The sequence below is a fragment of the Giraffa tippelskirchi genome, chromosome 11 (genome assembly GCF_054371585.1).
Source record: "Giraffa tippelskirchi isolate mGirTip1 chromosome 11, T2T-mGirTip1v1.2.pri, whole genome shotgun sequence".
Taxonomy (NCBI): domain Eukaryota; kingdom Metazoa; phylum Chordata; class Mammalia; order Artiodactyla; family Giraffidae; genus Giraffa; species Giraffa tippelskirchi.
In genome coordinates, this window is record NC_137285.1 from 12,025,667 (window position 1) to 12,052,224 (window position 26,558).

Below are 26,558 nucleotides of genomic sequence, written 5' to 3' on the forward strand. Positions count from 1 at the left end.
GACCCAGGGCAGATGCAAACTTCCCCTATGTTCCTTATCCTTTTTCCTGCTTCAATTTTTCTTCATAGACCCTATCACTACCCAGTGTATTCTGCACAGGCATCTAGAATATACCACACAGGCAGGCGTTCTCCTCCACTGAATATTCAGCACCTACAGTAGTGTCTGGAGTATAGCTGGCAGTTTGAATTTGGCTTCCTCCACTGTAACATGCCCAGGCTTCTGTCTAAGGAGATCTGGAACCACATTTTCATATTCTGCTCTATAACCATGTCTTATCAAAATTGCATTTCACATCTCAAAGGCTTTAAGAGTTGTTGTTCAGTCGCTAAATCATGTCTGACTTTTTGCGATCCCATGGACTACAGCATGCCAGGCTTCCCTGTCCTTCGCTATCTCCAGGAGTTTGCTCAGATTCATGTCTAGTGAGTCAGTGATGTCATCTACCCATCTCATCCTCTCCCGCTTCCTTCTCCGCTTGCCCTCAACCTTTCCCAGCATCAGGATCTCTTCCAATCAGTCTCATCAGGTGGCCAAAGTATTGAAGCTTCAGCATCAGTCCCTCCAGTGAATATTCAGGGTTGATTTCCATTAGGATTGACTGGTTTGAGCTCCTTGCTGTTCAAGGATCTCTCAAAAGTCTTCTCTCCAATACCACAACTCGAAAGCATCAATTCTTCGAAAGCATCAATTCTAAAGAGTTAGGCTTCAGTCAATTTGATGTTGATTTGATGCTGACCCTGATTTGGTAATTTTCCACTTCGGGGCCTATGTAATCCCAGATTGAGATGCAAAGTTGGATCTAAGAGCAGTGTCCAGTGCATCCTGAACAGATCCCTTTGGAAGCCAAGACCTGAGCATGCAGTGCCCAGAGGACCAGGCTTAGTCATTATTCTTGGCAACAGTTTTCACGATCTCTGGAGGCCTGGAAAGAACACGGGATTGTGTCTTGATGCCCTCATCTCATAAGCTTCTTCAGGTTCGCCCAGAGTCAGCACCGCCCAATGGGACATGGTGGCCTTCAGAGCATCTGCAGTGCATCCAAGAAGGTTGGAAGACCCATACGCACGCAGGCAACACCACAAAGATCGAGTCCCCATGGGAGAAATTAAGGCTCTTCAGCCTTCAGGGGAGAAAGTTAGATCAACCCATTTACCCAGCAGAGAACCATGGCCACCCACAAGGAACAATCACCAGGGACCTGAAGGTAGACCCTCATTCTTTTTATTGGAAAGCAAGCCCCAAGAGGTTAAGAGACTCAGGCCAAGACCCACAGCTGTTAAAACTCAGGCTGAAACTCGCATCTGAGGTTCAGGCCAGGTCTCCTCCCAGAAGCACTATCGTTCTGGAGAACTTGGAAGACCTCAGCCTCAGGCCAGATGACAGCTTAGACTTTCCCCAAACTGACCCATGAACCTGAGATGACCTTGCCTTTGTCCTGAGATTATAACTCTCCAGCCTCATTTGTACGTTGAGCCTGGGTACGAGGACAGAACTTAACAGCCAGGCTCCCTTTTACTCCCACTGGAGGTTTCCGGATGGAGATTGTACACGAAGCCCCTAGGCTGACCCATGACACCAGCAAACATCACCTGGACCAGGAAACTTGAGGACTGACTCTTTAACAAAGCCATGCTTGTGACTGCTTCAGGAATAACAGATACTAGCCTGAAGGGCTGCCCTAGGAGGCTGCGTTGAGAAAAGGATTCCCTAGCCAACAGTAGCTCCCTGTGGACCAAGCACTGTTACAGACGAGCTGAGACCCAGGGGGAAGGGTGAACAGGTTGGCGGTGGGCATCACTGGGAAAGCAGGGCGGAGTCCCCTGTCTTTGATATAGCACTGCCCCGAACCGTCAGACTCATCTCCTAAAAATGTAAAGGAAAACGTGGGTAGCGGTTTGCAAGTTTTTAAAAGGCAGCAACATCGGTCTGAGCGACTCCTCTGATGAGGGAGGAGGGGAGCCAGGGATGCATTGGCCTTGGCTTTCCTGACACTTGACTGAGGAACACATGGATGGCCGGCACAGGAACTACTCCCTGTGACCCACAGGGGGCAGCACTCACCCGACATCGGGAGAGAAAGTACTAAAGCCCTTGTCAGAGGAAAAACCCATGGCTCAGTCCCTTATGAGGGGCATTTCAGTTCAGTTATTCTCATTATCCTGGATGAGCTCAATCTAATCACATGAGCCCTTTAAACGTGTCTCTAGAAGTCAGACATGGAAACAAAGCACAAGAATCGTAATACACTGTTGGCAGCTTGAAGGTGGAGGTGGCACATGGATGGGGGGTGTAGGAGGGCCTCTGGGAGCTGAGGGGCCTTCTGCTGCCAGCCAGCTGGGAGGTGACCTCAGTCATACACTGCATGTGAATGGATTTCATCAGAAGAGGTCAGGTCCGTAACACCCATGGTGTAAGCTGTAACAGCAATGGCAGTATCTTCCATGGGACTCTCACAGACGCTGTGGACATCTTATAAAACTGAAGGGGAGGGTACATTCTAAATAAGATCTCAGAAGGCAGCCCGCTTGGTAAATTGAGATGCCTTGTCAGTGTTTTACGTTCCTGGCTTGGCTTAGGCTGTGTCCCCAGGAAGAGAATTACTTCAAAAGAACACCCCTAGTTCCAGTATGAGACTTGGTCCTAGGAGCGCCAACATCTTCTATGCTCCGGTTCTGTCATAGGTGCTGAGCACAGTGAGGGAGAGAGGACCCCAGTCCTCCAGGGGATCTAACAAAGGATCACAGCCACAGATGTGGTTAAGTAGCACACCGTGACTTCTATCCCATTCACACACCCCCTGTATAACCCTTTGGGTGTGGGTGAACATCTGCATGAGACACTCCTGTGATTGTTACAGGGTAAGAAGACTATTCTAATGAGCACGACCTAATCACATGAGCCCTTTAAGTTTGGGTCTAGAAATCAGACATGGAAAGCCAGAAAATCAAAGCACAAGAACCATAATGCGCTTGTTGGCAGCTTGAAGATGGAGGGGGACGCACGAGTGGCCTTCAGCTCAGCAGTGACCACAGCCTGACACTGAGAAGCTGAATTAGACCAAAAAGAATGAGCTTGGAAACCGAGTTGACTCCTAGTCAATGAGACTGACTCCAGTCTCCCAATGAGGCTGAAACACAGCTGATACCCTGATTTCGGGCTCGGGGCACCTGAGCAGAGAACCCAGTCACCCTGAGCCTGGTCAGCACCTACAGAACAGTGAGCTTGTGGAATTTTAAAGCTGCCAAGTTTCTGCTGTGCAGCAGTAGAAGGTTAATACTGACTCCCTGTGTGGTCACGATCGTCATGCATGCTGTGAAGAAAAAGCACAAATACATGTGCATTACAGGGGAACCAAAGCTTGGCTGTGGGGTTTGGGACATCCCCTTTCGGATAATATGCCTAGGATGACACACGACTCTGTCTCTGCTGTTCTCTTAAAACAATCAAGCCATCAGCAGAGGCTTAACATGCATAATGAGGCTCATTAGACCAGGGTTGGATTGAGTCAATGCAGCTAAGATCAGAAATGGTCAAACCTCCATTTAGAGGGCCCTCCATCAACTAGCATCGAGCTAGAATCTCCACCTTGTTATCTGAATGGAGACCTAAGCCACTTGGAGCATGCAGAGGGCTTCTCAGGAGACATTAACAGTTGACATCTCCCAGGTTAGAGCCACTCTCACCCCACTGATGTCAGTTCCTCCCATTAAATGTGAATCTGAGTTTCTCAGCCAATCTTTAAGACTGGTTCCCCCCAAGAAGGGACTGTTTCATATGGTAAGATGGGAAGAGAAATCTGATCGCTGAGAATCTGCTTTTGAGTGCCAACTCTACACCAGGCGCTTCTTCAAGCCTGTTCGTTTCTTGGAAAGGGTATGCTCTTTCCAAGGATGGGGACAGATTCGGAGGAAGGAATTTGTCTGGCCTAAGTTTCACATCACATCTCGTCTTTGCTCCCTTAAATCTTATAGGGAGTAGGGGGACAAGCAAGTAGAACTCTTGAGCTGAGCACGGGGACAGGAAGTACCTTTGGGATGGAAACCAATATCATGTACATGGGAAATGTCTTCAGCAAGTCAGTATCAAACCCAGTTTGATATTCTAGGGCCATCTTGAGCCTGAACTCTAAGACCAGCTGAGTCTGCTATATGGGGGCAAAGTTTGCCATGAGGATTGACTTGTGCTGGTTTTTAGGAAAACAGAAGATGCAAGAAGTTTTGTCACCTCTCCCTTAACTGTCTAAGAGAACTTAAACGCTCTGTTCCCTGGAGGCGGTGAGGGGAGGCGACTGGAGATATCTACAAAGGATATGGGCTAAACCTGGAGGAAATGGTAACCCACTTGAGTATTCTTGCCTGAGAAATCCCATGGAAGAGGAGCCTGGCAGGCTACAGTCCACGGGGTTGCAAAGAGTTGGGTGTGACTGAGCACACACGCACACACATTAGACACAAGGAAGCCAGCTTTGCCTCTAACTTGCTCATTCCTTTGAACCTTCCTCATCCACAACTGTGCCTGTTCTTTGGCTTCTCTTTTGAACTTGTTCTGACATCTTAAACAGTTCCCTCACTGATTATGAGTTCAAAAAAATCTTTTAACACATAATATGGACTAGGTGTGGAGGCTGAGACTTGGCAGCATGTAGAGACCAGAGTCGCTCTGTGTCCCACTGACTCTACACGTGGCCCAGTGACCTGACGCTTGAAGACAATTCACATGGAGATGGACATTCCTTGGCTTTGAGCTACTCGAACTATCCACCACCTTCTTGTCTTTACTGGAGACGATCTATAAAGGCAAAGGCTTTGACCATTTTGGTGACTTAGTTTTCTTGAACTACTCCCACCTTAACCTTAACCTTGTTTTTCTCCAGTCCGTCTGTCTCGTGTTGATTGAGTTCTTAGAGCAGCCAGAAGAGCCTAGAAAGGTAGAAAAAAATCTCTTCCAACACTGCTGAGACTATGGACTGAGATTATTGGACTAATACAGAAGTGATTCCAAAATATCACGGATGTATGTGATCTTAAGGGTCCATGCCACCCTGAGAGAACATGCCTTTTTAAAAAACTTATTGAGGTATAGTTGCTTTCCATGGACACCGAGGGGGGATTGTGGGATGAATTTCTTCCATTTCTGTAGAGAAGCCGAGGCATGCTCTCACCTCCCCTTGGAGACTCAGTCACTTCTGAGCGTCTTCGTTTTACAAACACTCCAGGATCTTGATCTTAGGCTCCTTTCTTCCATCCGTGTGCTCCTGCTCAGTGCTCAATTCTGGGAAACCAAACCTTGGCCAGCTTTCAGCATTCAATCCACTTGGACAAAACTGGTGTGTGATCTACCTCAAAGTCTAGTCCATGGTGATTCAGGAAGCGGAGAGTTGCCAGTGTCCATAGGGTACCATGTCCTAAACACTTGCCAGACCCTATGGGATTTTACCCCTGCTCTCTTTTCTAGCTCACAGTGTCTGCTTTTCCTCACCTCAGACTCTGTCCTATCTGGCCCCCAAGTCTGTGCAAAGGCCCTTCTTCCCTCAACTTCAGCTTCCAAACTCAGATTTTTGGAGATTGAGCTAGTGCAATGTGGGATCCCACAGAAGACTACCTAGGGAGGCCATCCACCTCTCCTACAAAAAAGCGACCCATTGATGCTCAAAAGATAACAGTTTATCCCTCTAACCCCTCTCCCAACCCTGAGTTAGAGAAGGCTGGACTCTACCCCAGCAATTGGCATGTATGCAATAAGTTCTGAGGGATGTAAAAGCAGGTACTGCTTTACAGAAGTCTGTAGTAGGCTTCCCTGGTGGCTCAGATGGTAAAAAGAAAAAAAAAAAAGTCTGCCTGCAATGCAGGAGACCTGAGTTCCATCCCTGGGTCAGGAAGATCCCCTGGAGAAGGGAATGATCACCCACTCCAGTATTCTTGCCTGGAGAATTCCATGGACAGAGGAGCCTGGCAGGCTACAGTCCATGGGGTCACAGAGAGTCAGACATGACGGAAGCGGCTAACACACACATACACAGTGATGCTAGAGCAAGGCTCAGATGAAGGGCCGGGAGTAGAGGTTCACAGCAGAGTTGGGTCGGACTCTGTTGTTCCTGCTGGTTGCCTTTGCCGAAACCCAGGTGCACGTGCTTTTGTCTTGTCTGCTGAAGAATCATTTGAATTCCTAGACTTCACTTCACATTGTACTGACAGCTGTCCCATCCTCCCCTGGTTCCCAATCAATGCCATGCCAGAACTGTGTCGGGGCATGCATTATTTATCTCTAATGGGAGCAGAGTTACTCAAGGCATCAATGAATCAATGGATTCAGATGTGCCATCAAGACCCTCCTCAATCAATTAGGTAGAGGGCAGATTCAACAAGGGAGGGGGGATGAGAACAGCAGGACTGAAGATTTAGGGCAATAAGTGCTGGCCTGAGTCAGCATCTGAGCTGCAGCCTTAGGTCAGATCCCAAATCTTTCCCCAGATGGGGCCTCAGTTTACCTCATCTGTATAAAGGGGCAGTGAGGCTAAACCAGCTTAGGACCCCTCTTCAGCACTCGTCTTTTTAATTAAGAGGCTTGAAGTTTCCAGAGACTGTTCCCAGAAATATTCACGGCAGTTGAAACTAGTTAGTTTAACTAGCTCAGGCACCTTCAGAAGTTGAGTTTTGGAAAAGCCATTATTTTTACAACATAAATGATGACTCACATACCCAGAGGCAGCTGAGCCCGGATCATGCTTTCCACGATGGGTATGGCTTCTTGGATGGTTCTGCCTAGGGTATGGGTTAATCTTATTTTGGGTATGTTAGAAGTAATCCCCGCTCGTAAAAGATGGTTTGGAAAGTAGAGATTAGGAGGGAGGCTTTAGCAATACGTTTCTCCATGTCTTAGGGCTTGGTTTTGTATCTTCTTAGAATCATTTAATGGCGTTTTATGATTTGCTTCCATAACTTGGACTCTAGCCTTGACTATATGCCTAGCAAACATTTGGGTTTAGTTTTGCTGTCTTAAAGTCTTTTGTTCCTGAAACTTCTGTCCTCAAGGGGTGATGTTCTGGTTGTTGGCCATCACTTTTTGCCAACTCTTTCCTGGTGAGGTTGTTGCTTACTCCCATGGACCACAGCTGTGCTACTGAGGCCTCAGGCTTACCTAGGAGACACCAGGCAGATAGGATCCCCATGCCCCCTACAAGAATATTTCTTGAGGCCCCCAACTTGTATTAGAACTAGTTAGAGTACAGTCAGGGGCTCAGGCCTGATAACATCTCAAACACTGCACACTTTGCCCTTCACATCACTCATTCTACCCTGGGCTTCCCTATCTCTGGGAACACTGCTCTACTTAACCCACACAACTGGGAGTTCCAGCTTGGATGGCTCATTCTCCTTCATACCCAACAGCCCATCTTTTATCAAGTCCTATTTCTTCTGTCCCCAATCCATCTTCATCTTAGCATCTTCAATGGTATGGGCTTGGACCCCAGTTCCATCTCTCACCTGGATAACTGGAGTAGCTTTTCCTGTTCCCCCTACTTCTTGCTGCCTGTTATCAACTTGAGACGGCTGCCAGTGATTGACAAACCCTCAAGTTTTGATTGCTGATGTCTTCACACATCATCTCTGGGACAAAGTCTGAAATCAATTCACCATGACAAGATCCCACAGAACAGGGCTCCTGCCCAGCTGTTCTCATCTTCAAGATGCTGCCACCACCCCACGTGTTTATTGCACTCCAGTCATTGTGCTTTTGTGCTTCATCCCAAACTGATTCCTACCCTCAGGACCTTTGCATCAGCTATTCCTCCCACTTTGGATGTTTGAGAATTTTGCTCAGACTTTAGCTAAGTCATGCATCCATTCATTCTCAGCTGAGAACTCTGAGTTACTGAATCCAAAGTAGCCAGTGAACCCTGTACTGGATTCAGGCACAGGGGATGTGAGGTACAATGTATAGTTAAAGTATGCCTGCATCGGGTATTGTGTCCAACTCTTCTGTGACCCCCCATTGACTATAGCCCACCAGGCTCCTCTGTCCATGGGATTTCCCAGGCAAGAATTCTGGAGTGGGTTGCTACTTCCTTCTCCAGGGGATCTTTCCAACCCAGGGACTGAGACCATGTCTCATGCATTGGCAGATTCTTTACCATTGAGCCACCAGGGAAGACCACACTGGGGTATGGATTCTCCAAATTTGTCATAAGTGCCTTATCCCAGCAGGATTAAGAAGCCTCATGCAGATGACAATCTTGAGTTAGGAATTTCTTGGGGAATATTTCACAAGAAATGAATCTCAGCAGAGTGCACATTTCAGGAACAGTATATGCTTTTTCTCATAGAACCATTCTCTTTAGATATTTAGTCTTATTGCCACCCCCCCCCCCACAAAGGAGTCTGGTCCTCACACTTAACAAGGTAAGGTTCTCATAAGTCAAATGCAAGTATCAAAGACCAGACTAATGTCAGAATCCAAGTCTAGGTTTATGGAAAAGCTAGATCATTCCTTATTCTTGTTCTTGGTTCAGTGTCTGACATGTAGCAGGTGCTTAGAGTTTCTTTCTATCCCTTTATTCGACCCTAGATGCTGACGTTTTTATTGGCTTGGATCTCAGGTAATACGTGTGTATTAGAAGCAAAGCCATTAAGATCTAAGAGCAAGAACGATCAGGTCGAGACTAGACCTGCTGTCCCCCCAGCCCAGTCTTGGCTCTAGGAGGAACTTAATAAGTGTCCAGTCTTTCCTAGACACCCAACTAGGATGCCAGTGGAAGTCGACCATTCCTAAGCCAGCATCATGCCAACTTCCCATGAGGCTCCCTCATCCATGACTTTCTCCCCAGAGCCCCCAGTTGCTGCACAAAGTGATGGGCAATAGCCTTCAGGGCTGTGACAGTGTCACAAAGCTAGCCCACCTCTGATCCTCCTGCTCCGATTTCTGTAGGGCTGTTGGGGGGGGTTGGTGATCAAAGCCATTAACTGTTGGGAGCTCCAGAACCCATAGCTGTCCTGGTTACAAGGTCACAGCCATGGCAAGTGAGTGAGACAAGATCGTGTGACTTCAATCCGACAGGTTATCTGGGGGAGAAAGAAGGGGGCACTGGTGGTGGGGACAGAAAAGGGTAACCTAGGAGGTAAGAACGTGTGTGTGCTCAGGTGTCTCCGACTCTTTGGGACCCCATGGACTGTGGCCCACCAGGTTCCTCCGTTCATGGGGATTCTCCAGGCAAGAATACTGGAATGGATAGCCATTCCCTTTCTCCAGGGGATCTTCCCAACCCAGGGGTTAACTCATGTCTCTTGCATTGGCAGGCAGATTCTTTACCACCTGGGAAACCCAGGTAAGAACATAGAGGCAGTCAACCCCGCCCCCCCCATCAGGCTCTTTAGGGGCACAATAAGGAGCTTGCAAGGGGCACCAGTGCTCATGTCACGTTATCAAATGGCTAAGGTATGATGAATGCCAAGATGTTGGTAGTTACCATCTGCCTAGGGATTAATGAGCATGCAGAACTTGAAAGGATGCCAAGGAGACACTTCTGATGGCCTCAACAAGCTGAGCTAAGCTAAATTCAGACTGAGTCACAGGACCCAGGGCAAATGGTTTCCTCCCCCAGCTTTCTTATTTGATGAAGGTGATGATGGTACCTAGCTGGTTGGGTGATGAGGATCCACTGAGAAATGTCATCCCAATTGGGGCAGACATAGGCTTAAGTAGAGCCTGAGCTAAACTTGAAGTCTAAGATACAAGATTATGAATTTGGAGTACGGAACCCAGCTTAAGCTTCATCTTTAGGGTGAATCAGAAGATTCAGAAGCTGATCAGTACTTAGTACACGCTAAATGCTCAGCATGTGGGAGCTGTTATCAGTGATCTAGTTAGGAGAGGAAAAGTCATCCCAGAGCCATGAAGTGCCTGTTATGTTACCACTGATGGGCTTTCCCTGGTGGCTTCAGTGGTAAAGAATCTGCTTGCCAATGCAGGAGACCCAGGTACATCCCTGATTCAGGAAGACCCTCCTGGAGAAGGAAACAGCAACCCACTCCAGTATGGTTGCCTGGGAAATCCCAATGGACAAAGGAGACTGGCAGGCTACAGTCCATGGGGCTGCAAAAGAGTTGGGCACAATTGAAGCGGCTTAGCACGCATGCTTGCAATTCATAGATTATCTAGTGTTCGACTACAGAGAATGGGTGCAGAGGGAGTGAGGCAGGAGAACATGAAAATAAGCCAAGAGGGGGCCCAACAATGCTTAAGGAGATTAAGAGAACTTAACTTCAGGTAGAACTAGTTGAGGCTTGATGACTGACTTCGTAGCTTACGAAGATCTCACTCTCCTGAGAATGTAACGCCTCCAACAGCAGCTGAGACCTTAAGAGCGTGGGGTAAGCCTCACACCAGAGGTTAATCAAGCAGGGGGGACCCACGGGGCACAAATCTACTCCCAGGCCCCCAGACTTAGTCCCAGCTGTGCTGAAAGGTGGGCCCCGGGGATGGGAGCCATTGGCTCCTTTCAAGGGTGTTCTCAAATTAGCTTTTTTGGTAGGAAAGGGGTTCCCACCACTTGGCACAAGCTGTCTTGACCTCCACAGGGTCCGCAAGGTTCCTTGGGGAAAAAAAGACAGCTGTATAAGGAGGCCTGAGCCACCAAGCACCCCCCCTCTTCCTTCCTCCCTGTCCATGCACAAGGAGCTGAATTCAGAGAAGAGGCAGTAGAAACACGACCACGGGGATCCTTGGGGGCCAGTTGGGGCTGCCTCACCAGAAAGCTCCTCCCGCTCACAGAAGTTTGAAACCAAATAGCTATTTGAAATGAAATAACTATTTTTGATTTGAGGCACCACTCTTGCTTTCCCCAGATTAAGGGTCAGCTTTCTCTCACCTGTGCCTTGTACCAAAGATTTGATCATTGATCAAAAAAACAAATCAAAAACCATTTGATCACATCCCATGATGATGTGCTATATATATCCCCCAGTTTAATGATGAGGACACTTATAAATACCAGGGCTATGTGACTTGCCCAGGAGAACTTCCAAAGGAGTTGCCAGGCTAAGGTTCCAGCTTGGGCAGTCTGACTTCAGAGCCCCAGTACCCGATACCCCTTCATGGTTCAGACTCTCAGTGAGAAAAATTCTGGGAGCTTTCAACCCTACTTCATGCCATCCTTCCTGCCACTTCCCGGGTCACTGTTGACCTGCCTCCCTCAACTGTGAAAGAGGTTTGGGAGAAGGAGTTGAGAAATGTCTACCGAGGTAGAACACTGAGGTTGTAGTAACCAAAAGCTTTCCCTCCCCATCAAAGAGAAAACCCAGATAGCTTTTAACCCATGCCAGGAGCTGCTCCCAGCTGTCCAAATTTGAGCTGTAGTTAACATTCTCCACCTTCTCTCCCTCCTTCCACGCTTTGGAAGGTAGGCTTTCAGAGCCCAGAATCCTTACAAGTTTACACGGTAGCCAGCGTGGAGCACCGCCCTGGAGGAACTGGACTGACGAGGAGCAGGTTCACCGAGCATGCCCTCTTTGGTCAGACAGCCCAGCTAATAGAAATAGAAACTCCATTTTTTTCATCCGGTTTCCCTGTTATAGTCAATACGCCCCATGTGGAGCCCACAGACCGCTCAGAGGCTGGGGTCCTGCTGTAGACAGGACCTCAGGGAGAGCTTTAAGATGCCGAAAAGTAGCTTTTTACTTCTTGCAAGCTTCAAGGAAGAGAACAAGGCTAGCTGAGTGGCCTCCCGGACAGACAGCTTGAGTCCTTTCCCTTTCAATCCCCTCAATTCCCTTCACAGCCCCCGGAGGACAGGCAAGGCTTGTAGGGGTGTCAGAGCCTAAAAAAGCTTCCATGTAGAATAGACAAATTCCCCGCCCCCACTATAACTCTGGGCCACTCCTGCCCCCCAGCCACAGTTCCAACGTCCTTCTCATCTGATTTTAAGGAAGTTCCCTGCTGCTATTTCTTCCTCCTCTGGGTCAAAAAACGTTGAGCCTACGCCAGGATTTTCCTAAACTCTAGAACATCTTAAGAAAGAGAAAGCCTAACCAGCAGCCACCCGTCCCCTACCCACAATAAGACATCCTTGGTTTAGATAAAAGAAAGCGTCTTTTATACTGACCCCTGCCCCTTCCCCTAAAAGGACGACAGGCTCCAGAGAAAAGACTTGAAGATGGGCCCAAAGTGGTGCTTTTAAAGCTTCCCATGGTGCCGCCCATGCTGCCTATTGGCTGGTTACGTTCCTCCAAATGCCATTCAGCTGGGCCCACAAGTGGCTCCTGCACGTATTTCATTCCAGGTGTCGCTTATTAGGAGCGTGCCCAGAGGCTCCCAGTTTATGCCAGCTTTCTTGGTGTAATTAACAGCGCCACATTCCACCTTCCTTCAAATGTGTCCCTCTTTAGATAATAAGGGGATACTCTCCCTAAAGATGTGTGTCCTTCTGTAGCCAATGTGAGCCTGAGGAAGCTGTCTCCCACCAGAAGGTCATCATCAAGGACAAAGCCATTTGCGGGGGGTGTGTGTGGGGGGGTGGAGATGTTAGAGTGTCCTGGTGATTTCCCCAGCTCCTGTGAATAAGCTAGGGCTGTGAACTCAGCTTCCCAAAGTCTGGCCAGGCTCTGTCTAACATAACTAGCGCTCCTCACCACCACCCAATTTTAGCTAGACATTTGCTTGAATTTAGGGTGTTCTCTTGAGAGTTGGGGGCTTCCCTGATGGCTCAGTGGTAAAGAACCCACCTGCCAAGCAGAAAATGCAGGTTTGATTCCTGGGTTAAGAAGATCCCTGGAGAAAGAAATGGCAGGCCCATCCATGTGGTCACAAAGAGCTGGACATGACTTAGCAACTAAATAGCAACTTGACAGCTGGATGTGAGATTTTCATCTATAGTTTTGTGTAAGTTCTTTCTCCATAAACTGTTTGTATTGGGTTGGCCAAAAAGTTTGCTCAGGTTTTTCCTGTTACATCTCACAGAAAAATCCAAATGAACCTTTCAGTTCAGTTCAGTTCAGTTGCTCAGTCATGTCCGACTCTTTGTGACCCCATGGACTGCAGCACGCCAGGCCTCCCTGTCCATCGCCAACTCCTGGAGTTTACTCAAACTCATGTCCATTGAGTCGGCGATGCCATCCAACCATCTCGTCCTCTGTCGTCCCCTTCTCCTCCTGTCTACAGTCTTTCCCAGCATCCGAGTCTTTTCAAATGAGTCAGTTCTTCGCATCAGGTAGCCTAAGTATTGGAGTTTCAGCTTCAGCATCAGTCCTTCCAATGAGTATTCAGGACTGATTTCCTTTAGGATGGACTGGTTGGATTGCCTTGCAGTCCAAGGGACCCTCAAGAATCTTCTCCAACACCACAGTTCAAAAGCATCAGCGCTCAGCTTTCTTTATAGTCCAGCTCTCACATCCATACATGACTACTGGACAGACCACAGCTTTGACAAGACGGATGTTTGTTGGCAAAGTAATGTCTCTGCTTTTTAATATGCTGTCTAGGTTGGTCATAGCTTTTCTTCCAAGAAGCAAGCATCTTTTAATTTCATGGTCAACACTAAAATCCATACCACTACAAGTCCAAATTCCAGTTCTGCCAACTGAATCACTGTGAAGTCTGGGTAAGTTCATTTACCTTCCTTTGCCTCCATTCCCCCCTCTGAAAATTCTCACAATCTAGGGATGTTATGAGAATGAAATGTGTTAATACCTGAAAGTCTTCAGAACAGAGCATGGGATGTAAGTGCTATAAAGGTCTCTATGATAAATAAGTAGAAGGAGAAAAGAAACAGAATGAATAATTCATCTATGAGCTGGCTTTTTAATTCACACCCAGCATTACACATTGGAGAAACGGCTGTTACTAACATCCCCACTTGGCAGAAAATTAAGATACAGAGGTTCAAAGATATTCACAAGAGTATCTAAGAAGAAAGCGGCAGGTTTGATTTAAAAAGAATGAAATAACACCATTTGCAGCAGTGTGGATGGACCTAGAGATGATCACACTAAGTAAGCCAGATGGAGAAAGACAAATATATGATAATGCTTATCCGTGGAATCTAAGAAAAATGATACAAATGAATTTATTTACAAAACAGAAATAGACGTGCAGACATAGAAAACAAACGTGGTTTCCAAAGGGAATAATGGGGGGGGGGAGTCATAAATTAGGAGTTTGGGGTTAAGAGACACACACTACTATATATAAAATAGATAACCAACAAGGACCTACTATGTAGCACAGGTAACTCTGCTCAGTATTCTGTAATAACCTATATGGGAAAAGAATAGATAAATATGTATAGCAGAATCACTTTACCGTCCACCTGAAACTAACACAACACGGTTAATCAACTATACTTCAACTGAAAAAAAAAGTGGCAGGTTTGGATTTGAATTTGGGTGCTGCCAATTCCAAATTGCACGCTCCTTTTACTGTATAACCAAGCATGTATTTGATTTATGTTCAACTTAAAACCCCCACATTGCAAGGGCGTCTCCTGGTTTCAGCACAGAGGAATTTGCTAAGTCCAGCTTTCCCCTATTTATAACCTCCTGATTGTGCAGACTTTGATCACATGCCCCTCTGGCCATCCTATTTCGAGACTGAAGAGGCGACACGATACAGTTATTGAGTCTTCTGGGTGTGCACCCATACACGAGGGTATTCCAGATCCTTTTAAGAAGGATGTGGGGCAGAAGATTGTAAAGCAGGATCATTCAATTGCTGTTACTGTTAATAATAATCAAACAAATTCCTCCAGGCTTGGGAAAATATAAAGCCTGTAAGGATACATGATCATTATAACAAAGGAGCCACTACTGTGTCAGCTCTGTGACGGCAGAGGGTTTTTTTTGTTTCCTTCACCTCTGTGCCTAAGAACAATTCCTGGCACGTGGGCTTCCCAGGTGGCACAGTGGTAAAGAATCCACCGGCTAATGCAGGAGATGCAAGAGATGCAGGTCCGATTCCTGGTTGGGAAGATTCTCTGGAGTACAAAATGTCAACCCACTCCAGTATTCTTGCCCAGGAAATCCCATGGACAGAGGAGCATGGTGGGATACAGTCCACGGGGTCACCAAAGAATCAGACATGACTGAGCACGCACGAAATAGGTGTTCAGGAAACACATCTATAATGATGATGAATGTGTGACTAAACGGATGAGCACAGAATGAAGGAAACAGTGTAACACAATAGATATGAACATAAGTTTTGACATCAGATGTGAGAACTGAAACTCTAGCTCCATCCTGGCTTACCCAAGACCATCCCAGGTTTTAACTTTGAAAATCTTGTATCCCAGGAAAGCCTTCTGGATAAAACAGGACTGCTGATCACCATATACACTCATCGTGAAAGTCCCCTGACTTCTCCAAGCCTCAGTTCCCTTAGCTGTAAACGGGATAACAATATTACTGAAACTTATGGGGTTGCTGGGACGATTAAATGAGATGTGCATGGAATACTCACCACCAGTGCTTAGCACACAGAAAGTACTTATCAGTGGGCACTCCGGATCTCGACAATGCATCCTGCTTCTTGATACATGTTCCTGACCCTGCTGAGATTAGGGTCCTTGGTTTTAGGGCAGAGGAGGAAGGCAAGCCACCTAAGAGCCAAAGAGCTGGTGCCTCTTAGCGGTTTTCCTCAGCAAGGAAGTGGCCGCCCCCTGCCCCCACCCCCCCACCCCCAGCTGCTTTTTTAGCCATCATATCTGGCGGCTCCGTGCTGATTTCCAACAGATGTTCCTCTAATGAACCACGCTGGAATCTCAGGCCCTTAATATAGTGCTGGGGTGTGATAAGTTCGAAATGGCTGTCATCATGGCCCGTGAGGATGGTCTGGCCATTGTTTTAGACTGTCTTCCTCTGATTGTTCTGTGAAGGGGAATTTATTTTCTTCCATCACCTCTTCGCCCCATACAGCCCCCCGTTCCCCTCCCTACCCCTCACTCCGGGGCCCCAGCTCCTGCCCGAACTAAAAGTCTGAACCTTCTAGAGAATGCTCAGTGTACCACGATGAGGGGAGATGACAGAGCGAGGGGATGGGAAGAAGGGGTGGTTCAACAGAGACCTGAAATCGATATTCTCAGGGTACAATCATGCAGATTCACAGACTCCCAGGCAAAGAGCCGGCTCCTGGGGGACCTGATGCAGATATTCTCTGAACAGAAGGGATTGTGGTCCAGGGGGGAGGCCCTGGTGTCCTGCAGCTGGGGCTCAGCGGGGGGCGTCCATTTACACACACGCAGACCTTCTGGACGAGCAGGGAGAAGCCAGGGATGGGGAGATGTTTCCAGTCCCTGTCTGGTCACGTCTTGTTCGTCTGAATGATCTCTGTGCCCTGGTTTGGTGGGGTCAGGAAGCCTTCCTGAGGGTTTCCTAAGTGCCAGCCACTGATACACACAGTCCAGAGACAGACTGCCCTGAAGGCGTGACAGCGAACAGCTCATTGATAGAGAATCAGAACCCCTACCCTCTGGCTGGGTCTGTTTGCTATTTGCATCAACTAACGGCAAGAGGCTGGATGCTATTTCTCAGGATACATAATTTCTGCCAATAACAATAAATCAATAAATAGCAAACATTTTTGAGTTCTTACCAAAGCTCGGGTGCCGGGCTAAATGTTTCCTGTATATCATCCATTTAATTCTCTCGATGACCTCATGAGGTAGATGCTCTCAATAGGTAACAAAGGCCTAGAGAAGTAAGTCACTTGACCAAGACCACACAGCCAGCCAGTGGCCAAAGCGGCATTTGAATTTGAAGAGAGCTGACTCCAAAGCCTAATTTTAACCAGTCTACTAAAGTGTGCATCCAAATTCCGGCTATTCCAAATTTCTGGTTGTTGAGAGACTAGGAAAACAATTTCACTTATTTTGTTATAAGATACTTAAAGAAAATCTATTTAGCTTCATTCTTAACAAAAGACTAGGACTGGGATTTTCATCATGTAATCAGAGCAACACAGAGAATTCAAAGAATCTGTTGCATCGAGGTTTCTCATTTTATGGGAATTAACCTATGATCCGTGGTCTTTCTCCTGACAATAAGTTCTTCAATCCTCTGATATTCTCCTGGGGGAAATTTAATCCATACAGAATTCACACTGTACAGCAACCATCCCTATAGAAAGGACCTTACAAATTATTCCTGTATGGAAATATCATTGCTAACCACAATATTTGAGGAGGATTTGAGGAAAGGTAAAAACCAAACATGGCAATAAGAAGAGAGAACATTAATAACCCTCACTCAGTATCTTCAACGAATCAGTGCAGAGGTCTACAATTTTTTTCTGCAAAGGCCCACAAAGTAAATATTTTAGGCTTGGCAGGTTATACAATCTGTCACAACTATTCAGCTCTGCCATTGGAGCAAGAAAGCAGCCATAGAAAATGTACAAGTGAATTAGAGTGGCTGTGTTCCAATAAAACTTTATTTACAAAAACAAATGGGGACGGGGCTGACACAGTTGATAACATACAGATAGGAGGATTTGAACCTGGTGACCTGACTTGACAGTGTGTTGATAAGCTTTTAATCTAATAAATTTAAATCTAATATCAAATAAATAATCCTAATAGATAGCCTTAAGTGAAAGTTTTGTAAATGCCCGTTTCTTTGCGTGTTAAGGAATTAAACACACAAGGGCTTCTCTGGTGGTCCTTGCAGTGTAGGGGACACAGGTTTGATCCCTGGTGGGGAGAAATAAGGTCCCACATGCCATAGGGAAACTAAACCTGAGTGTGCTGCAACTACTGAAGCCCATGAGCCACAACTAGAGAGCTCGTGTCCAATGAAAGATCCTGCAACTAAGACACGGTGCAGCCAAAAATGAATAGATAAATAAATAAATGAAAAAGAATTGAACACACAACATGTTCTATATGTTCAACCACTGAACAGTCATCCAAACTTCATGATGTAGCTACTATCATCTCTGGTTCTAGGGCAGTACCTGCCACCTAAGAAGGACTCACTCCATCCTAGTTGAGTGAATCAATTTCCATTTTTAGGGATGGGGGAACAGAAGCTCAGAAGGTTTAGTTGTTTGCTCCAAGCTTTTGAGCCTGTAATAAACACTCAGTAAATTTCAACTCCAAGACAGAGCTAGAATTGGAAACCAACTATGTACTAGCAGGTGTGAGGTGTGAGACTATTAAAGGTAGTTTATGAGAGGGGCAGACTGATCCTAGCAGTTGCCTGGACTTTGCACAGAGATGCCCAAGTGTGCAAAGTCTCATCAATCCACACATACTGCTATGTCTCCTACCACCTGCAGCTGATTTTTTTGCCTTCACACGGCTTCCTATGCACAGATGTTTTGGGAGACCATCTAACTCAACCAAGCCAGCCTAGCTCCTGCTCAACTCTTTCTTCCTCTTGGTGAAATCCCAGCTGTCTTGAGTGAAGCTTCTCAAGGGCAGGGGAGAGGAGATGGGCCAAGAGGGGCTCTGGCCACCTGTAGGGAAAGAGCAGATGTATACTGAGCAGCAGCAAAATGCCAGATCCTTGTCTAGACACTGGACCCCATCACTGCAAGCCATCCCATCCCCCAATGAGATGGATGCTGTTGAACTTATCCTTCTCTTCATCCTGTAAGTCACTTCAGTCATGTCTGACTTTTGGATCCCATGGACTATAGCCTGCCAGGCTTCTCTGTCCATGGTATTCTCCAGGCAAGAATTCTGGAGTGGGTTGCCATTTCCTTCTCCAGAGGATCTTCCTGACCCAGGAATTGAACTGACATCTGTTATCTCTCCTGCACTGGCAGGTGGACTCATTCTAAGGATGTGGAAACTGAGTGCATCCATCAAGATCTTACAGGAGGGACTTCCCTGGTGGTCCACTGGCTGAGACCCCCACACTCCCAATGCAGGGGGCCGGGGTTCGATCCCTGGTCAGGGAACTAGATTTCACATGCCACAACTAAGAGTTGGCATGCCGCAATGAAGATCAAAGGACTTTTGTGCCACAACTAAGACCCAGCACAGCCAAATAAATAATAAATATTTTTTAAAATCTTGCAAGAAGCAAATGGTCCATTCATGTGGGTAATAAGAGGTGAGTTTAATAAAGGGATGATTTATGAAGGCACAAGCAGGTTTGCTGCAGTACCCCAGGGGAAATACCAGATAGGAAGGAACCTCTGCACCTCACTCTGGTAGACAGAACAATGGCAACCTCTCTCCTACTAAAAATGTCCACATTCTAACCCTAGAACCTGTGAATACAATATCTTACATAGCAAAGCAGACTTTACAGGTAAGATTAAGCTAAGGATCTTGCAAAAAGGGAATGATTGGGTGGGACCAGTGTAACCATGAGCCACCATCTGAGAGGGAGGCAGGAGATGTGCCTTGGAGCAATGAGGATGCACTTTGAAGATAGAGGAAGAGGCTACGAGCTGAGGAATGCAGGCAGCCTTTAAACACTGGAAAAGGCAAGGAAATGGATTCTTGTTCAGCACCTCTGGAAGGAACCACCCTGCTGATACTACAACTTTAGCCCCAAACTGATTTTTACGCTCATGACCTCCAGAATTGTAAGGTAATAAATCTGAGTTGTAACAAAATGATAAGACAACAGACAACCCACACATTGGGAGAAAATATTTGCAAATGATGTAACCAATAAGGGATTAGTCTCCAAAATTTACAAACAGTTCATGACACTTAACAGCATCAAAACAAATAACCCACTCGATAAATGGGCAAAAGACCTAACTCGACATTTCTCCAAAGAAGACAAACAGATGGCCAACAGGCACATGAAAACATGTACACCATTGCTAACTATTAGAGAACCGCAAATCAAAACTAAGCAATATCACCTCACACCAGCCAGAATGGCTATCACCCAGAAATCCACAAACAATAAATGCTGTAGAGGGTGAGGGAGAAGGGAACCCTCCTACACTGTTGGTGGGAACGTAAATTGGTAGTCACTATGGAGAACAGTAGGAAGGTTCCTTAAAAAGCTGAAAATACAGCTACCATATAACCCAGCAATCCCACCCCTGGGCATATATCTTGAGAAAAACATGGTCCAAAAGGAGACAGGCACCCACCCCAGTGTTCACTGTAGCACTGTTAACAATAGCCAAGACGTGGAAGCAACCTGAATGTCCACTGACAGAGGAATGAATAAAGAAGATGTGGTAGATATATACAATGGAATATTACTCAGCCATTAAAGAGAATGAAATAATACCATTTGCAGCAACATGGATGGACCTAGAGATTGGCAAACTGAATGCAGTAAGTCAGACAGAGGAGAAGCATCATTTGACGTCCCTTATATGTTGAATCTAAAAAGATATGATACAAATGAACTTATTTACTAAACAGAAAGAGACTCACAGACTTGGAGAAAGATCTTATGGTTGCTGGGGAAAGGACTGGGGGAAGGGATAGTTAAGAAGTTTGGGATGGACATGTACACACTGGTGTATTTAAAATAGATACAATAGGACCTATTGTTTAGCCCATGGAACCCTGCTCAATGTTATGTGGCATCCTGGATGGCAGGGAAATCTGGGGCAGAGTAGAAGCATGTATATGTATGGCTGAGTCCCTTCCCTGTTCACCTGAAACTATCACAACATTGTCTGTGAATTGGCTGTACCCCCATACAAAATAAAAAGTCTTTAAAAAATAATCTGTGTTGTTTTAAGTCCTAAGTTTGGGGTAATCTGTTACAGCAGCAACAGGAGACTAATATACATCCCTAGACCTGAAGGAGCATAGAGAGGAGTGCCTGAAGGGAGCTGGGCCATTCAGGAATATACACAGCCAGCCAGAACAGAAGGATCCAGAGGATAAACATCCTGAGCTCCTGCCCCCTCCGCCGGCTCTCTTGCCAGGCCCCCACTGGCCAACTCTAGCTGTAAGACAGAGGGGTGGGCAGTTGCTGGGGAGGGGTGGTGAAGAGCTGGGTAGACAGATATCCAGCCTAGAGGCAGACAAAACTGTTAGCACTGGGCTCAGAGAATAATCACTTGCCTACAATAACACAGTAAAGGTCAGATTCCGAAAGGATGTTGTCAATAATAGCATGAAGAAGAATCTAACATGTGCTACTTTTGTGTAAAAGGGAGGGGAATGAAAGTTTATCTGCCTATTTACTTGTTCATGCATAAGAAAACCGAAAGAATATATAATTAACTAAGAACAGAGATCGCCAGACGGTGGGGGTGGGAATTGGGCAGACAAAAGGCATGAATAGGAAGTAACCTTTTACTCTATTTTCTGGGATATGAACAGGGTAATTTTTCAGAAAAACTGAAAAAAAAAAAATAGAAGAGAGAGAGGGAAAGAAAAGGAGAGGAGAGGAAGAGAGAATATGAACGTTGATTCTCTCCAGCTAACCTTGGGCAAGTTGCTTTTCTTTTCTTTCTTTTTTTCTTTTGCAAGGACTGCAACAAAATAGAATTGCAAGAAAATATAAGCTTCCTAAAATGTTTTTGGAACACAGTGAGGGTGGAGAGAGAAGGGAAGAGATGGAGAATCAGAGAAGGAAAGCAAGAAGCTTCCGAATGTTCTCCCATAAAATTAGAATTATATAGTCACAGAAATCTAAACTTGACTTTATTTTTATTTACTTATTTATAATTCTCTATTGAATTTGTTACACTATTGCTTCTGTTTTTTTTATGCTTTGCTTTTTTGGCCACAAGGCATGTGGGATCTTATAGTTCCCCAACCAGGGATTGAACACGCACCCCACTGCATTGAAAGGTGAAGTCTTAACCACTGGCCCACCAGGGAAGTCTCTTGATTTTATTTTTAATTGGAAAAAAAAAAACAGTTCTGAATGATATACCACATCACAGTAGCAGTTGTTATTTTACGGGCACAGATTGAATTTGTCCAATCCTCCCTCCCTTCTGTAGGTTTGATGTGTGATTTGGGGAAAATGGTTTATACCTCTGGTTAACAAAATTCCCCCATTCATGATTCATGTGAGATAGGAAGACAATTTTCCAAAAAAAAAAAAAAAGTTTTCTCCCATACAAGGAGTTTTTGCAGTGCTCTGATGATAATTCTAGTCATTTTCACACTATAGCAAAAGAAATCATATGGGTCATTCCTTTGAAATACGTAGACCCGTTAGCAATTCAGAGAGGCATAAAGGAAGGCAGAAAGCCAAAGTTAAATATAATTAACACTTTAATGTGGACAACATTTAATATGATGGTGTGTAGAACTCCATACTGTTCCTACGTGACCATACTTTTCAGAAAAATTATCATCCAATCTATTTAGAAATCTGTCTTTGTGAGTTAATAACATGCCATGCAAATGTGCTGGTCATGAATTCTCATTCTACAACCTACTTTAAAATAACTGCTTTGCCTTCATCTTACAAAGCACCATGACTTAGTCAATCCCTTATATTAGACGTTAGTTATTTTCCTTCACACGGTTATAAATACTGCTACTGTGAACATCTTTCATGTGCTAACTGTGTGTACATCCTTGATCATTTCCTTAGGATCAGTTCATGGCTGTCAAATTTCTTCATCCAAGATGACAATTTTATGGCTCTTGTTGTAACAGGGTAAATCCCAAATTTCAGAAAGGCTATACCAATTTAATTGCTTCACTGTGGCCTTTCAAAGGGATCATTAGGGACTCTCATTCTGCTTTGGTTCACAGTGATTTCATTTTTCCCTAATTGGAAAAGATTTGGTTAGGAGCATAGCCTAACAATGGTCACTAATAACCCCTTTGATCTGCCCCAGGGAACGTCAAAACAAGTTTGCCCTCCTCCCTCTGAAGGCAATTGGAATTCAATTGTCCAATGAGCTCCTCTCTCTGTCCAGTCATTGCTGACCTTTGGGACATTAAGGACTGTCCTAGGATGCCTTTGGAGCCAGGGAACTTGGCCTCCTTGGTCTGGCAGTGGCAAATGGACTGTCCCTGACGCCACACCCTCCAGGGGCCAGTGGCCCAAGGCACCTAGAATGATACATTCAAATTAAACCTTATTGGATGAGAAATTTGACACCCACTAGACACATCAACATTTAAAAAAATTATAGATGGAATATGTCTTTGGTTCGGCTTAGTCCCCTGGGCTGCTACAACTAAATAGCACAGACTGGGTGCCTTATTAATGACAGATTTTATTCCTCATTGTTATGGAGGTTGGAAGTCCAATATCGGGGTGCCACCACAGTAAGGTGAGGGCTCTTTTGGGGGTCACAGACTTCACCTTGTATCCTCACAGGGTGGGAAGGAATAGGACAGTGGTCCCCAACATTTTTGGCACCAGGGGCCAGTTTCGTGGAAGACAATTTTTCCACGGAATTGGGTCGGGGGTCAGGGGGGAATGGTTTCAGGATGATTCAAGCTCAGTACATTCACTGTGTACTTTGTTTCTGTTATTATTACATCAGCTTCACCTCAGATCTCAGGTGTTAGAGCCCAGGGGTTGGGGACCCCCCAGGAATCTCTCTGGGTTCTCTAAGAGTACCGATCCTATTCACGATTAGTGAATGAAAATACACATTCACTTCCCAAAGTCCCAACCTTCTAATACCATCACATTGGGCTTTAGGATTTTATCATGTGAATTTGGAGGGCACACAAGCATTCAGACTATAGCAGGTTCCCTAGGGCTGGAGCCTGGGATGGAAACTATTGTTCAAGTGCATTACTGAGGAAGAACTCTCTAGAGAAAAGCCAGGAGGGAGGTGAGGGAGGCAAGTTCAGAAGCCACAGCATCTTGTGGTTCAGCTGAAGTCTGGCCTTGACCTGATCCCACGAGGAGTTGAGGAAATCAGACAGCATCACAGAATCATTTCCCAGACCCCTCGAGGCCGGGGGTCTTTGTACCCTTTGTTAGTCAGTCATTCAAACTGCCTGCCTCCAATGTGGGGGATACATGATAAGCAGGAGAGCAATTCTCCATGGAAGGAAGAAGCTCTGAGCTCTTAGCAGCCAACACTCCCAGCAGCTGGGAGAGCGGTGCACCAGCCCAGCAGAAGGATCTACACCAGGTACCAACAGCATCTACACCACATACGAATAAATCATCCTCATGAAACACGGCAACACTTCCGATAAGACTCAAGTCTCAGAGGATGTTCATAACAAGCCCCAGGGACTTCCCTGGTGGTCCAGTGGTTAGGGACTCCAAGCTTCCACTGCAGGGGCACGAGTTCAGTCCCTGGTCAGGGAACTAAGATCCCACTTGCCTCACAGTGCGGCCAGAAAACAAGCCACAGATTAAAAAATAAATAAATAGGGACTTCCCTGATGGTCCAGTGGCTCAAACTCGGCACTCTTGATGCTGGTGCCTGGGTTTCATCCCCGGTCAGGAAACTAGATCCTGCATGCCACAACTAAGAGTTTGCATGCCGCAACTAAGACCTGGTGCAGCCAAATAAATAAATACAAATAAATATTTTAAAATAAATATGAGTTTTTTAAGAAATAAAATAACAAGTCCTGTTCCTTCCATCTCAACACAGGAGGCACCACTGTTCACAGTTAGGGATCTTTCCAGGTTTTATTGGTCTGTGAACCTGCACGTATATCTAAAGAAAACAATAAACAACATCGTTTGCATTCAGAAATTGCTTCATACTGATTGTCATAGGCTCAATTGGTCCCGACCTCCTCCCCACCCGATGCCTACATTGAAATCCTATCTTCCGGTCTCTATGAATGAGGCCTTGGGTACAGAGAGGGTCTTTACAGAGATCGTCAAGTTAAAATGAGGTCAGTCAAGAAATCCTGCTCTATCCTTTGCTACTCATATTATTTGCACAGGTTAGCCAACCACTATGCTGTGAGCCGGGCTTCCCCCGTGGCTCAGTGGTAAAGAATCTGCCTGCAGTGCAGAAGACTCAGGAGACATGGGTTCGATCCCCGGGTCCGGAAGATCCCCTGGAGGAGGAAATGGCACCCTACTCTACTATTCTTGCCTGGGAAATCCCTTGGACAGAGGAGCTTGGCAGGCTACTGTCCAGGGGGTTGCAAAGAATTGAACACAGCTGAACACGTATGTGTTATAAGCTGCAAAATACAAACTATGAAGTTTCAGAGATTCCACATATGAGATAAAAGCACTGACATTTGCATTTAAAATTAGCCTTGCACAACATCCAGAAGAAGGGTACAATTCATGCTCATGGTTTTTGTTGTTGTTCAGTCACTCAGTCGTGTCCAACTCTTTGTGACCCTATGGACTGCAGCACGCCAGGCTTCGTTGTCCTTCACCATCTCCCGGAGCTTGCTCAAACTCATGTCCATCGAGTCAGTGATGCCATCCAACCATTTCATCCTCTGTCATCCCCTTCTCCTCCTGCCTTCAATCTTTCCCAGCATCAGGGTCTTTTCTAACAGGTCAGCTCTTCACATCAGGTGGCCAAAGCATTGGAGTTTCAGCATCAGTCCTTCCAAAGAATATTCAGGCTTGATTTCCTTTAGGATGGACTGGCTTGATCTCCTTGCAGTCCAAGGACTCTCAAGCGTCTTCTCCAATACCACAGTTTAAAAGCATCAATTCTTGGTGATGGTTTACATCTTTATGTTTAACTTTGAACCATATTAAATAGCAAATAAAAACCATGACAACAGGCTAAGAAGAAGAAACCACAGGAGAAAGGAAAAAGCTTTATAATTTAGTACCTTTCCTGGGACTTTCCTCCTGCTCTTTAGACAAGGACCCTGCATTTTCACTTTTTAATGGGCCCCACAAATTGTGTTTCTGGTCCTGAGCTGGAGATTTCCCCAAGTTTCAACTTCAGCTCTATATTTTTGTTAAAATGCTATCGCTGTCCTTTCTCATGGAGGTGTCTGTGTTCCTCGCTCCCCCATCAGTGTTTGATTTGTTCTTCTGCTCTGTTCCTGTCTCCCACCCCCTATCTCCTTTCTGCTTGTCCAGACTGTCAGGTTGAGGTCTGAAAACAGACCTCAGATGGAAACTGGGAAGTTGCTCAGTCTAACTCACATTCCCAGGAAATGCAAGGGTGGGTCCTGGCGAAGGGCTCTGAATTTCACTTTGAGGAACAGAAAGGCTCTCCTTTCCTGGGGTTTCTAGGACACCCACCCCACTTCCTGCCTCCTTCATCGGACCAGCTCCTCTACCATGCTAGTCCTGCACCCTCAAATCCCACAGGTGACTTGGGGAGAGGTCAGATAGATCAGGAAATAGGGAATCCCATAACAGGGTCTGGGATGAGATGAGCTGGAAACTTAGTCATAACCGGGTGCCCTAAATGGGCAGGCAAGGTGCCTTCTATATAAGGGCATGGAAAGCCCTGGAAGGACCAAAGGGGGTAGAACTGGGCAAAGTCACCCCAAGACAATTAGGGGCAATGCTGGGCATTTGTCCAGCTCTGTTCCTCAGCCCAGGGCTCCTTCAGCAAGACCCCAGATGGTCTCCAGACATTCCAGGGTAGTTCCTAAGAACCGGCTTGTGCCACCATTCTGGGGGCCAATAGCCCTGCACCTGGAAACTCACATGTAACCCCAAAATGATATACTTAATGAAGGAAGCAGTGGGGCGGGGTACTGCCCACTTTCCTCTCTCCCTGTCTTCCCTCTCGGTTCCACGCAGTCA